Source organism: Mesoplodon densirostris, chromosome 1 (assembly GCF_025265405.1).
Source record: "Mesoplodon densirostris isolate mMesDen1 chromosome 1, mMesDen1 primary haplotype, whole genome shotgun sequence".
Taxonomy (NCBI): domain Eukaryota; kingdom Metazoa; phylum Chordata; class Mammalia; order Artiodactyla; family Ziphiidae; genus Mesoplodon; species Mesoplodon densirostris.
This window is the reverse complement of record NC_082661.1, coordinates 50,449,745-50,463,976: the sequence shown is the minus strand read 5'-3', so window position 1 is coordinate 50,463,976 and position 14,232 is coordinate 50,449,745.

Sequence of the window (14,232 nt, the reverse complement as noted above, 5' to 3'; positions counted from 1 at the left end):
CCCAAGTATTCATTGTGCTTCTGCATTATGCATTAACCAGACCTCCTCAAGGCAGGAGGATATAATCAACCTTTGAGGATAATGGTCCCTTTCTTCTGATGCCAGCATTGTAATTTCTAAGATCGATATTTTTTGTCATCTTGACATTGGATCAAATTGACCTAAAGGCTCACTCTGTATATGCATATCTGGCCAAAACATCTCTGAGGAACTTTATGTATCATGTTAACCTGTCAGTGTGACACATAATTCTTTGTCTCAAAACTATATAAAACTGCATCTCTAGCTCCTGGCAAGTGTAACAGTTCTCAGAGCTTCTGAGAATCTGTCTCCAAGGTAATAATCCTCAGTTTGGCTCAAATAAAATGCTCTAATTTTTCTTCTTTGCCTGGTTGTTAATTGAATTTTCATCAGCAAACATTACATATTTATGGATTAGCAGACTTAATAGTGTTAAATTGGAAATACTAGCTAAGGTTATCTACAGATTCAATGCAATCTTTATCAAAATCTCAACAGCAATTTTTTGTAGAAATTGAATGAGCCACCCTAAAATTCATATGGAATCTCAGGGGATTCAAATAGCTATAAGCAAAATCTTGACTAAGAACAAAGTTGGCAGGTTCATATTTTCTGGTTTCCAAATTTAATACAAAGTTATTGTATTAATAGCTTGACCAAAACAGTGTGGTACTGGCATAAGGACAGACATATAGAACAATGGAATAAAATCGAGAGTCCAGAAATAAACCCTCATATATGTATTCAATGGGTTTTTGACAAGGGTACCACCAAGACTATTTCCCAATGTGGGAAATGACAGTATTTTCAACAAATGATTCTAGGAAAACTGGATGTCTACATGCAAAAGAATGCAGTTAGATTCTTATCTTACACCTACATAGTCTATACAAAAATTAACTCAAAATGGATCAAAGACCTAAATGTAAAAGCTAAAACTAATAAACTTATAAGAAAACATAGGGGAAAAGCTTTATGACATTGGATTTTGTAATGGTTTTTAGATATGACACCAAGAGCACAGACAATAAAGAAAAAAGAGATAAACCAAACTTCATCAAAAGTAAAAACTTTTGTACAAAGGATACCATGAAAAAAAATGAAAAGAGAGGGACTTCCCTGGCGGTGCAATGGTTAAGAATCCGCCTTCCAAAGCAGGGGACATGGGTTTGATCGCTGGTTGGGGAACTAAGATCCCACATGCCGTGGGATAACTAAGAACGTGAGCTGCAACTACTGAGCCCGCGGACTCTAGAGCCCCCATGCCACAACTAGAGAGCCCCTGTGCCGCAACTACTGAGCCTGCGCACTCTGGAGCCCACGAGCCACAACTCGAGAGGAGCCTGCGTGCTGCAACTCGAGAGAAGCCTGCGTGCTGCAACTAGAGAAGCCCGCGCACCTCAACGAAGAGCCCGCATGCTGCAACTAAGACCCGATGCAGCCAAATAAATAAATAAATAAATAAATATTTTTAAAAATGAAAAGATAACCTACAGAATGAAAGAACAATTGAAAATCATATATCTGATAAGAAATTGATATCCAGAATACATAAGAACTCCTACAACTCAACAACCAACACCAAACAGCCCAATTCAAAAATGGGCCAAGGACTTAAATAGACATTTCTACAAAGAAGATATACAAATGGCCATTAAGCACATAAAAAGATGCTCAACATCCCTAGTCATTAGGGAAATGTAAACCAAAACCACAATGAGATACCACTTCATGATGGTTATTATCAAAAACAAAACAAAACAAAATAAAATAAAACAAAACAAAATTTGGAAAATAATAAGTGCCAGAGAGAATGTGGATAAACTGAAACCCTTGTACACTGCTTGTGTGACTGTAAAATAGTGCAGCCACTGTGGAAAATAGTTATGGCATAGTTCACATAGTTAAACACAGAATTAAAAGCACAGAATGATCCAGCAGTTCCACTCCTAGGCATATGCCCAAAAGGAGTGAAAGCAGGGACTCAAATAGTTAACCTGTATACCAGTGTTCGCAGCAGCACTATTCACAATAGCTCCAGTGAGGAAACGATCCAAGTGCTTATCTACAGATAAAAGGATAAAGGAAATGGTATATACATTAAATGGCATATTATTCAGCCATATAAAGAATGAAAATTTGATACATGCTACAACATGGCTGGACCTTGAAAATATTTTGTTAAGTGAAATAAGTCAGACACAAAAGGCCAACTAGTGTATGATTCTACTTGTATGAGGTACCTAGAATAGGCAAATTCACAGATATAGAAAATAGGATAGAGGTTACCACAGGTTGGGGAGAGATGAATGGGAGTTATTGTTTAATAGGTATAGGTTTCAATGTCCTCTGCTGACCAAAGCACATAAGCCATGTCTAGCTCCACGAGGGACTGTGAGGGGTCCTAAGAAGGAGAAAACAAGACATGAGATGACCCACAAACAGGAGAACACAGATCAATGGTCTGGCCTGCATAGCCCTATTCTGCCATTCATCCAAGCTGTGGGAGGAGCTGTGAAGGACACAGATATGCTGAGTCTGCATATTACTCTGAGGATGTCCCTTCAGCTGTCATCAGCTCTAGGAACCCCTCATGTGCAGAGTTTCCTTGCCCAAGGTCGCTCCCTTCCTCAGGTAGCCACCTGCGGTGACTGATGGCCTAATCATTTGGCCCAACTTGGGACAACTATGAGGGTGCCTTTCAGCTCCAAAGCTCCTCCCAGGTCAGCAGAGCCTGTCAGGCCTGCACTAAAGCGCCACTCAGTCCTCCTTCTGTCAGTCCCCTCGCACAGGTGTTGATGCCAAGGCCCTTCCTACTGAACATCCTGCCTCACTCTGTTCCCGGCGTTCTGCTTCTCTCCTCTTTGGCCAGCCCCTCTCCTTCCACGCTGCCCCACGTGTGGGTGCTCCTCTGGGTTCTGCCTCCTCATTCTCCTCTCGGGCACACCCACCCTGGGCTCCTACGTGCCTTTCTCCAGCTGCCTGGGACCTCCTTGGACCCTTCTCTTTTTTACTCCAGCTGCTGCTTCCAGTCTTTCCTTTTCCTACCCATCCTCCCCAAGGCAGCCAAGTGGTCCTTCTGAAAATGCAGATCTGATCCATTTCTCCTCTGATAAAATGTGAAGAACACACCTCCTATGTGGGCCCAGGGCCACATCATTGGCCTGTGCCCCTCCTTTCTCCTTCTCCCCCACGCCCAACTTCTACACACCTGGATCTTCTGGGATCACCTGAGGGCCTCATTCCTCAGGCCTTTGCACAGGCCACTCCCTTAGCCTGCAGCTCCCTGGCCTTCATAGGCCACTGGCCAGTACTGTGGGCACATGGGAGGGTCTGTCATTTTCATCCAATTCAGCCTAACGAAGGAACCAATGAATAAGGAATCTAATGAAGCAGCTGGGAGTGAACCACTCAAGACCTTCCTGCAGGTGAGACACTGCTTTTGCTTCTAACCACCCGGAGGGATTCTCAGGGACCCACCCAGTCTTGGAGTCCTTGGAATGGCTTTGGAATCAGATACTCTAGACTTTTAATTCCAGCTCCATGTTTTCCTATCTGAGGATTTGGGTGGTTATTCCCAGGCCCTGAGCAGCTTCCTTTCCTCATCTGTAAAATAGTGGTCATAACATTTACACACAGTTGTTAAGAAGATGCAGTGATGAGGCTGATTTCCTACTCTACCCTTACCCTGAGTCTGGGGACACACCTGGTCTCCCTCCATCCATTCTGTCTGGAATCCTGTGGCCTCTACCTTCAAAAGAGCTCCATCATCGCCACCCATACCTACTGGTCCGCACCACCATCATCTCCTCCCTGGGTCCCTGCACGAGGCCCCTCATTGGTCTCCTGCCAGGATCTGCCCTTGTGCCCTTTAATGGTGACCCTTTTAGAAACAGTGCAATCACACACCTCCTCTGCTCAAATGACACCTACCCTCTCCCACCTCCTCACCTTCCAGTGTGTCAGCATAGCCTTTCCTGAACACATCTTTAGAACAGCCCCTCCCTCAGCACTTCCCATCCTCCTGTCCTGATTTTCCCCCGGTGTTTATCCCCATCTAACACAATATTTCCTCTTTGATTTATTTCTTTCTTGTCTCCTAATATGAAAGCTCTAAGGGGATGAGGACTTTTTCAAGTTTTCTTTGCTGCCTTATCCCCACTGCCCAAAACAGTGACGGGAGTATAGCAGTTTTCCAGTAATTATTTCAGTGAGTGGATGAACAAGGGAATGAGAGAATGAATAAGACTGCTCACCAATGGATGAAAGATCCAGAGAGGCTTGGGAGTGCCACCAGCAGAGGTGTCTGACGCACGACCCACCTCCCCACAAAGGGCACATGCAGAGAGAGTGAGCCACGGAGTCAGGGCTGGATCAGGGGCCCCTGCAGTGCCAGGGAGTTCCCAGGGTGTGTGACTCTGCCTTCCCTGGAAGTTTGTTTTATGCTTATCCTCCACAGCTGCATCTGACACATGCTGGGCAAACCATATAAACTCCCCTTCATCCCCATCCCAACCTGGTGAGGTGGGTATGAAGGCCCCATTGTACAGATGGGGACACTGAGGCAGAGAGAGGTGAGGCGACTTGCCCTAGGCCGCATGACTGATGACGAGTGGAGTCTGCCTGACTGCAAAGCTGGGGCTGCCTCCTCAGTGGTCCTTAGTCCCCTCTCCGCAAGAGTAGCAGGGGACATCAGGAGGAAGGCTGTCCTCACATTCTGGGAGAATCTTGTCAAGTGGTTTTCTTCAACTAGACTAAAAGAGCATAGTTCCCAGGGAGTGCTGTTCCTTCCCTGGGGCTGAGGAGTGTACTGTGCTTTCAGACAAGCCTGGCCTGGCCCACTGTGGCCGAGCTGTAGGCCTACTCCTCCCTGATGGCCTGGGGCTGAGACATGGGTGTGCAGGGCCTTCTTTCGGACATCCCCAGCTCCCCTTCTCACGTGCAGAATCCAGCAGGATTCCGACCTGGCCAGACTGCAAGGCAAGTGTCTTACTGACAGTAAGGGGCGGGGACTGTGGGGCAGCTTCAGTCCTGGAGCCTGACTGGACTGAGCTGGAGTGGCCCCCCTTTCCCTCCTGCCCTCCCGGCCGTCCTGGGAAGACCCCACACTTCACGTGAACTACAGCGACGCCAGCTGTGGTCAGGGGGTCAGCGCTGGCTCCCAGCACTTAGGAAGACAAAGGAGGCAGGAGGTGGGGGAGGGGGGTGGGCGGGAGGGGTGGGAGGTGGGGACAGCCTGGCTCAGGAAGCCATTTCTCTGGTGCCTTTCTAGTCCCCCTACCTCACACCCTTCTTGGAGGAGAGGAAAGGGGAGCATCCTTCCACTCTTTAATGTTTTGCAGCAAACTAACTTTGATGGACATTGAGCAAACCATGTAGTACTCCCAGCCTCAGTTTCGTCACCTTAAAGTAGGGGTATAGAACCCACTTCCTCAAGTTCTTGGTTGTTCTCAGTGTTCAGCACATCCCTGAAACATAGTAAGTGACCCACCTGTGCCCAGAGCCCTTCCCCCATCCATCCTGGGGCTGTGCTGTGCCCACACTGGGCTTGACTGCAGACAGCAGGGGTGTGGGCAGTGGCGCTGTAACAGGATGGCAGCTGACGGGACCCTTCGGACTCACTGCCACTCTCTGGAAAGACTGACCCAAAGAGGCTGTCATCTCCCTACAATGCCCATCCATCCCCATCCCCAATGCCCAAGAGGGGAATCACTACCACCCTCGGCAAGCAGACAAGATGTGCCCAGGGCATCTCAGAATTCCTGCCACTGGACCGTGAGGAGGGAATTTCTCTTCTAGCAAGCAGGGTGCTCCCACCTCTGCTGCCTCTGCTTAGAAGCTAGTGGGCTGGGGCACACATCCCCCCCCAAGCATCAGTCTCCACAGAGAATAAGAGGAATCAGAGGTAGTACAAACTGGGATGCTGGAATTAGGGAAACACAGGAAGCCTGGGTTCTGTCACCCCCACCAGCCTCTGGGCTACTTCACCCAAACTCTGGGAGCCTGCTCCCCCTTCCAGGAGGTTGCATATGCAAATATTTTCCCTGCTGTATATCCCAGTATTGTTTTGAGGATGGCAGATGCCCAGTAAAGGGCTTTGGGGACCATAAAGTGCTTCAGTGATATTGGGAGTCAAACCACTGTTATTACTGAATAAGTAAAATTTATCCTCAATCCCACAGAGGAGTTGAAAATGGAACCAAGGCAATGTCTCCAGTCCGAAGACCAGCCCATCCCTTTCCTTCCTTGAGGGCCAGAAGGTACCTAATGCACAGCCCAGGTTTCCCAAGGCCACATGCAGAAAGTCCAAAGTGTTCAGAAAGTGCACACAAACTGTAATGTGGATCTCTAAGCAGTCAAAGAAAGAAGCAAAACATTTAGAACCAGCAAAGCAAAGGACTTTGTAAGCAGTGACACTAGGAGAATGCCTAACAGATGACACGGCAACCTCTCGGGCCCAGGAAAAATACAGGTCATTTGGTTAAAAACAAAACAAAACAAAAAAACACAACCCCACACGCAAAGTGAGCTTCTCCCAAGTGCTGAGAAGATAGCGCCTAGCAATCACCTGCCCCTCCAGCTGTGTAAGGGGCGTGCAGGCCACGGGTCCTCGTCCAGCTGAGAGCCATCCAGAAACCTATGGTGGCCTTTTTTCCTTTCCAAAAGAAAAAGTCCCAGGAAACGAATGCCCGGGTCACTCCCTCGGCCTCAGGACAAGGAGGGAGGCCACAGAGGTCTGACCAAGACTCCTCCACCCTCTCCCCTCACAGAAGCTGGCATCTGTTTAAGCCAAGTCTTGCCCACACTGACATCAGAGACAGCACTACTGCTACCAATGGCGCCATCGGGGCAGGAGGGCCACTCACATGTCCAAGATGAAGTAGAGGTCAAAAGAGCTTTGGCAGGAACTCTCATCTTTTGCCCGGCTCTTCCGGGTCCAGGTGCTGGGGCTGCGGAGGTGGTGGGAGGTTCCCGTGTCCTGGATGAGGTGGCGGTAGAGGTTCCCCCGGTCCAGACTGCGGTGGTGGCGGTCCTTCCAGCCTGGACCGTCGTGCTGGAAGCTCCACGCGCTCAGCAGCGGTGGCAGAAGCACCAGCAGCAGGAAGAGCGTGGGCCCTGGCAGGCCAGACCCACCGCTGCCCATTTTGTTTGGCTGCCCCTGCAGCCCCACTGGACGCCGGCCTCCGCTGTGTCTGCGTGTTCCAAGGGTCCTCGACCCCTCTAGCCCTTTCCCCAAAGCTGTGAGCCTCCCCCGGTACCTGCACTGAGGGCGGAAGATGCAAAGAGCGCTGGCCTTGGGCGATGGCCCACTACCTGCTCGGCCTGCCTCCAGCCCCAAGGAGGCAGAATTCCCTTATGATGTCACTTATGATGGACAGAAAGGTTGGCATGGTGACTTTGTGACCTGCAGCTCTGCTCAGTGTCCTGCCTGTTGACAATCCCATGGGGGAGTCAGGGGCTCTTTGGAGGGGCAGCAAGATGTGGCCTCCGTTTGTTCCTCATCCCAAACCCTCTCAGGTGGCCATTAAGATCCTGGAGAAATCCTGCCTTCTTGTCAGCTGAAAGAGGGCAGCTGAGGTGGCTTAGATGAGGCATCGCTGTGGGGGAGGAGGTCCCGGAACTGGGAGTGTAGCGTGTTGCCGTGGTCATTCGTGTGACCCAGTGGATGGAAGGATCTAGAAGGGGAAGAAGGTCCTGCAAGGATGTCAAAGTCCCTTGTGACTGAAGGGCCTGCCAGTTATCTACTTTTTGTAAAAGCCATCACAAGCTGAGTGACAAAACAAAAACTAGTTCGTTATGCTCACAGGGTCTGTGGACCAGAAATTCAGAGAGGGCCGAGTGACGATGGCTTGTCTCTGCTCCATGGAAAAACATGCAACAACTAAAAGGGGGGTGGGGCGGGGGCGGGGCGTGGCTTGCAGCTGTTAACTTGCGACCATTAGCTCGAGACCCTTAGGACGTGACCTTTAGTCATCCTCCCAGCGGCCCTCGGGCAGAGAGTGCGGTGAGGGGTGGATTGCGGCCTTCTCCCCGGGGCCCTCCAGGCCCTCCGGCCTCAGGCTGCCAGGTGAGCTGGGGGTTGGGGGACAGGCTGAGGGCTGTGAAGCCCTGGCCATGGCCGCCCACGGACTGGGCCCAGGCCTTGAAGCAGTGGCCGAACCTCTCCCCAAAACCCGCCTCCGGGACCTAATGGCGGCGGCGGCCCCCATGGGTCACAGTGCGTGGGACCTGGCCCCCATTTAGGCGTCTTGAGGAGCCTGAGGGCTGGTCCTGGGCGCCTGGCTCCCTCAGGCTGGGCAGGGTCTGGAGACCTGGCCCTGAGGGCGCCGCTAGCTGAGATCTGCCTCTTCAGCTGGACCTGGGCACTGGCGGGAGGACCCAGACTGGGTGCTGGACGAACGCTCCCGGGCAGGGTGATGGGCCTGCGCAGGGACCCCCTCGCTTAGCCGGCGCCTGGACCTCGGAGGACGAAAGTCCAGCCTTGGGACCTTGACCAAGTAAAATGAGGGGCAATGATGTCGCTTTGCTTATGGGATTGGTTAAGTGTTGAAAGTCGAAAGGAGGCGTGGAGACAATTAAATGCCTCCCCTTCCCTTTCTTGTCAGAACAGAGAATAACATTTGTTATTAACGAATGTGAAGAACCTCGTGACCTGACCGTGACCTGACCTCATGAACGAAGGATCTGACACCAAGATGTCTGCAACAACTAACCACGCCCCTCCCTCACCTTTCCTATAAAAGGGTTTTGCCGAAAGCTTTCGGGGAGTTTGGGGTTTTTAAGGCATGAGCCATTGTCTCCTTGCGTGGCCCTGAAATAAACCTTTCTCTGCTCCAAACTCAGACGTTCCGGTATTTGGCCTCACAGTGCGTCGGGCACAGGGACTTGCGTTTGGGTAAAAAATCCATTCGCTCTTTCATGTCAATTCTAGAAGTAGCACACTGTTTTCACTCCTCTCCCCCGCCGAACCTTCTAATATTCGACTACAATAACTGTAAATATTTGGAAGGATTTGAATCTGTGATCTGGACTCCTCCTATCAGTGAACACGGCAATGTCTTCATTTATTTGAGTTGTTTTCAGTGCCTTGCCTATAAATTTCCCTATGAATATCTTGACTTCTTTTGTCAAGTGCCTTCCCTATATACTCTGTATTTTTGATGCTATTGGAATGGCATTTTTAATACAGAGTTTTTAAATGATTGCTATCCTGAAGAAATGTATGTATTTGATATACTCACCCAACTTGCTAAACTCTGTTGTTATAAAAATTTATCTGTAGAATTGTTTGCGTTTCTATAGAAAATGAACAGACCCCAAAAACATTATGCTGACTAGTTCTCCAATGAAATGTTGACTCGAAGTTGTGATGGAGGCATTCTTGATTGTAAAGAGAATAATTCTAACACATCACGTTTAAGAATGGTATTTATTGAAGGCTTCTGTTGGATATCTTTTATCCGATTAGGCAGTTTCTTTGTTATTCTCGGTTTGATACAAATCGTGAAGGAGTGTTGAATTTTATCTAAATTCCCTTTCTGTATATTCTTTTGATGAATATGTGCATTTCACCAATAATCTGTTAGTGTGATTAATTACATTGGTGCATGTAAAGCTAATTTTAATATTTTATTACTAAACCCAAATTGATCATGATAATTTTTTAAAACACTGCTGGATTGCGTTTACCATTAGTTTAGAATTTTTTAACCTATGATCAGGAGAGAGACTGCCCTTTAATTCCTGTTTTTGTGCTATTCTTATCTGGTTTTGATATTAGGTATACTAGCCTCATAAAATGTGCTTGGGAATGTTTTCACCTTCTTTTGGAAAGACTTTGAACATGATCACAATAATCTCCTCCTTGAATATTTGATATGATATAATCTATGCCTGGTGTTTTCCTTGTGGGAACTTTTTAAACTACTGATAAAATTTACTCAGTATTTACTGAATGTTATGGACTGAATTGTGCACCCACCAATTTAGATTTTGAACCCTGACCTTTAATGTGACTGTATTTGGAGATTAGGGCCCTTAGGGAGGTGACTGAGGTTAAATGAGGTTATAAAGTGGAGTCCTAATCCCAGAAGACAGATATCCTCATAAGAAGAGAAAGAGACACCAGAACTCTCTTCCTACACAGGCACAGAGGAAAGGCCATGTGAGGACACAGCGAGAAGGTGGTCATTTGAAATCCAGGAAGAGAAACCACATGAGAAACCAACCCTGTTGGCACTTTGATCTTGGACTTCCTGCCTCCAGATGGTGAGAAAATAAATTTCTGTTTTTAAGCCACCCAGCCTGTGGTACTTTGTTAAGGCAGCCTGAGCAGGCTACCACATTGGATTGTTTAGTGCTTCCATTCTTTTATCAGTCATTTCAGATATATTTTTCTAGGAATTTGAACATCTTTGCCCCTATATTTGGTATAAAGTTCAGAATATGTTTGATTTTTATATTTCTGCTCTATCTTGTTTTTAATTCCTATTATTACTTGTGTCTTTTCTTATTTTATGGATTCACAACAAGGAGGGTATTGCCTCCAAGAGGTTGAAAATTAGTTAAGAATCTTTTTAAGTAGGAAGCACAGTCATAAAGAGATATATAGTTTCTCTGTGATGTTACATTAAACCATTTTTTTGGTATCATAAATTTCCTATAAGCTAGTGGTTAGAGCTAGAAACTTGGTGAGATTCAAGGTTAATTGTTTTTGTTGTTGTTGTTGATTTTATTCTTCAGGAGACACATGATACTTGGTAGTTGTATTTTTACTGATGATAAGATTGGTAAATGGGATCAAGTTTGTCAGTCTGTTCCCACCATTAAAGTTCTCCAGCAATGTTTTGACTCATGGTTAAATCCCCCAGCAACATTCCAACTAATGGCTTAAGCATCTATTAATGATAAATGTCTATATTATTTCATTAAGGGTCGCAAAATGGTGACTTAAAAAAATTTTTTTTTTTCTTTTTTGCGGTACGCGGGCTTCTCACTGTTGCGGCCCCTCCCGCTGCAGAGCACAGGCTCCGGATGCGCAGGCTCAGCGACCATGGCTCACGGGGCCAGCCGCTCCACGGCATGTGGGATCTTCCCGGACCGGGGCACGAACCCGCGTCCCCTGCATCGGCAGGCGGATTCCCAACCACTGCACCACCAGGGAAGCCTGAAAAAAAAAAAATTGTTTTTATTGGAGTATAGTTGATTCACAATGTTGTGTTAGTTTCAGGTGTACAGCAAAGTGAATGAGCTATACATATACATATATCCACTCTTTTTTTTTTGATTCTTTTCCCATATAGGCCATTACAGAGTATTGAGTAGACTTCCCTGTGCTATACAGCAGGTAAAATGGTGACTTTTAATTTTATTATTTCTTCTGTATTTATTAGCTGAGGTTCTTTTTTCCCCATTTGATTGAGATATAATTAACATAGCATTGTATGTTTAATGTATGCAGCATAATAATTTGACTTACATATATTGTGAAATGGTCACCACAGTAAGGTTAGTTAACTTATATCATCTCATCTAGATACAAAAAAAGAAAAAGAAAAAAATGTTTTTTCCTATGAAGAGAATTCTTAAGATCTATTGTCTTAACAAATTTCAAATATACCATAGAGCAGTGTTAACTGTAGTTATCATGTTGTAAATTACATCCCAAGTACTATTTTATCTTATAACTGAAAGTTTGCACCTTTTGAACAGCTTCATTCAATTCCTCCTCCCCCAACTCCCCACCTCTGGTAACCACAAATATGATCTCTTTTTCTATGAGGTTTTATTTATTTTTTTTAAGGTTCCACATATAAGTGAGATCACACAGTATTTATCTTTCTCTGACTTATTTCACTTAGCAAAATGCTATCAAGTTCTATCCATGTTGTCACAATGGCAGGATTTCCTTCCTTTTTATGGCCAAATAAAATTCCATTGTGTATATATATATATATATATATATATATATATACCACAACTTTTTAATTCAAAAAAATTTTAGTGAGATATACTTTATTTACAATATCATATTAGTTTTAGGTGTACAAAATTTTTAGAGATTATACTCCATTTATAGTTATTATAAAATGTTATATTGCCTGTGCTGCAGAATATTTCCTTGTAGCTTATTTATTTCATACATAGTAGTTTGTACCTCTTAATTCCCTACCCTTATCTTGCCCCTCCCCACTTCCATCTCCTCGCTGGTAACCACTAGTTTGTTCTCTATATCTGTGAATCTGTTTCTTTTGAGTTATATTAACTAGTTTGTTTCATTTTCTAGATTCCACATATAAGTGATAACATACAGTATTTGTCTTTCTCTGACTTATTTTACTGAGCATGGTACTCTCTAGGTCCATCCATGTTGTGGCAAATTACACAATTTCATTTTTTTAGGGCTGAGTAGTATTCCATTGTGTGTGTGTGTGTGTGTGTGTGTGTGTGTGTGTGTGTGTTGACAATGCGAGCAACAGCTATCGAGGGGGAGGCACTCCTGGCTGGGTCAAAGGCAGATCTTTGGTCTGCAGAGCATTTGTGCATAGTGGCGATACATTAAGGCGAAGTTGACACACCTCCCCTGTAAGGAAGAGAAGAGAGAGGTCACTGAGAAGCCATCAGAATTGGGAGCAGAAGGCTGTGGTTTCCTTGGTTCAAGGGGAGCAGGCTCAGGACCTGTTAGGATCCCCAGGGTGAGCCCTTGTTGATGCCCTTCCTCTCCCTGGGTGCTGGCCTCCAGTCTGTGCTCCTATTTCTAGACTCAGTTCAGGCATTGGGCATCTGCCCTCCCTTTTCCAGGGAACCCTGTTGTTCTGACTCTGGCCTGCCTTCGCTCTGGGGTTGAACTTGCCTGCTTCCTTCTGGACTGGGAGCCTATGGAGCAAAGACAAGGGCTGATTGCCACTGTAGCCCCAGCATTGCCCAGGCTCTCTTGATGAGTGTGTGCCAAAGGGCTGAGTCCCCACTACCATCCTCAGGCTGGGCTCTGGGCCCACAGGGCAAGGGCAGGTGGGGGCACCTTCAGATGGGTGATGGGCTATGGAGGCACATGGGCCCTTAGGTTTGGGTAAAGATTGATGCAGATCCTTTGGGACGGTGTAATCTGTCTGTAGCAAAAACTGCCCCTGGCTTTTCTGTCATTTCCTCCTTGTCCCCAGCTCCTGCTCAGCTTAGGACTCCCAGCTGAAGAGCCCAGATTGCCAGACAGGGTGCCCTAAGCACTCTGGAAGCTGGCAACAACTCTGAGCACTCAGCTCCAAGAGATGCAGACAGTGAGTAAGAAAGGGTCTCCATGCTCTGAGGCAGCATAAGGGAGAAGAGGGAGAACACCTTGGTCTTTCCCAGACTCCCAGCTCACTTCCAGTGGGCAGGTCCTCAAGGACCACGGGGTCTCTCTTTACCCCCCAAAATCTCATTGGCAACCAAGGCAGTCAGAACGTAGGAGCACAGTTTGAGCCATGGCCCCTGAGTGTGCACCCTTCTTAGCCTGATCTGTGCATCCCCACACCATGTACACTCACACCTTTGTGCCTTTGTGTCCCTCTCTTCTTTACATGAAGCATAGTATGCAAGGTGCCCTATAGAACAGTCCCTGCTCTCAAGGAAGCTTCTAGTTCAGTGGTTTGCTATGGTCGCTTGAATAATGGCCCCGAATATATCCCAGTCCTAATCCTTGTGACCTGTGGATGTTGTAGGTCATATTGCAAAAGGGCCTTTGCAGGTGTGATTAAGGATCTTGAGATGGGGAGACTATTGTAGGTTACGTGGGGGGGGGCTCCTACACTTGATCAAAGGGTCCTGTGACAGGGAAGCAGAGGGAGATTTGCCCAAAAAACAAGGCCATGTGACTGTGCAAGCAGAGCAGATTTAGGTGCTGCCTTGCTGCCTTGTAGATGGAGAAGGGCCAGGAGCCAAGGAACACACAGAATATAGCTCTAGAACCTGAAAAGACAGGAAAAGCATTCTCTCCTGGAACCTCAGGAAGGAGTGTGTTCTGGAAGGGCCAATATTAGAAAAATTCTTCTGGGGATTAGAAGGTGGTGGAGCAGAGAGACACTGTCATTTCACAGAAGGTAACGGTAAATTAGACCGACTACCATAATGCGTGGACTGTCATAAGGACACTCCTGGGTACTGTGTCCCCATTGCCTGTCTGGGTATCTCCTGCTGCACATTCAGGGCTGGGGTTGGGGGCCGACTCTGGTCTGC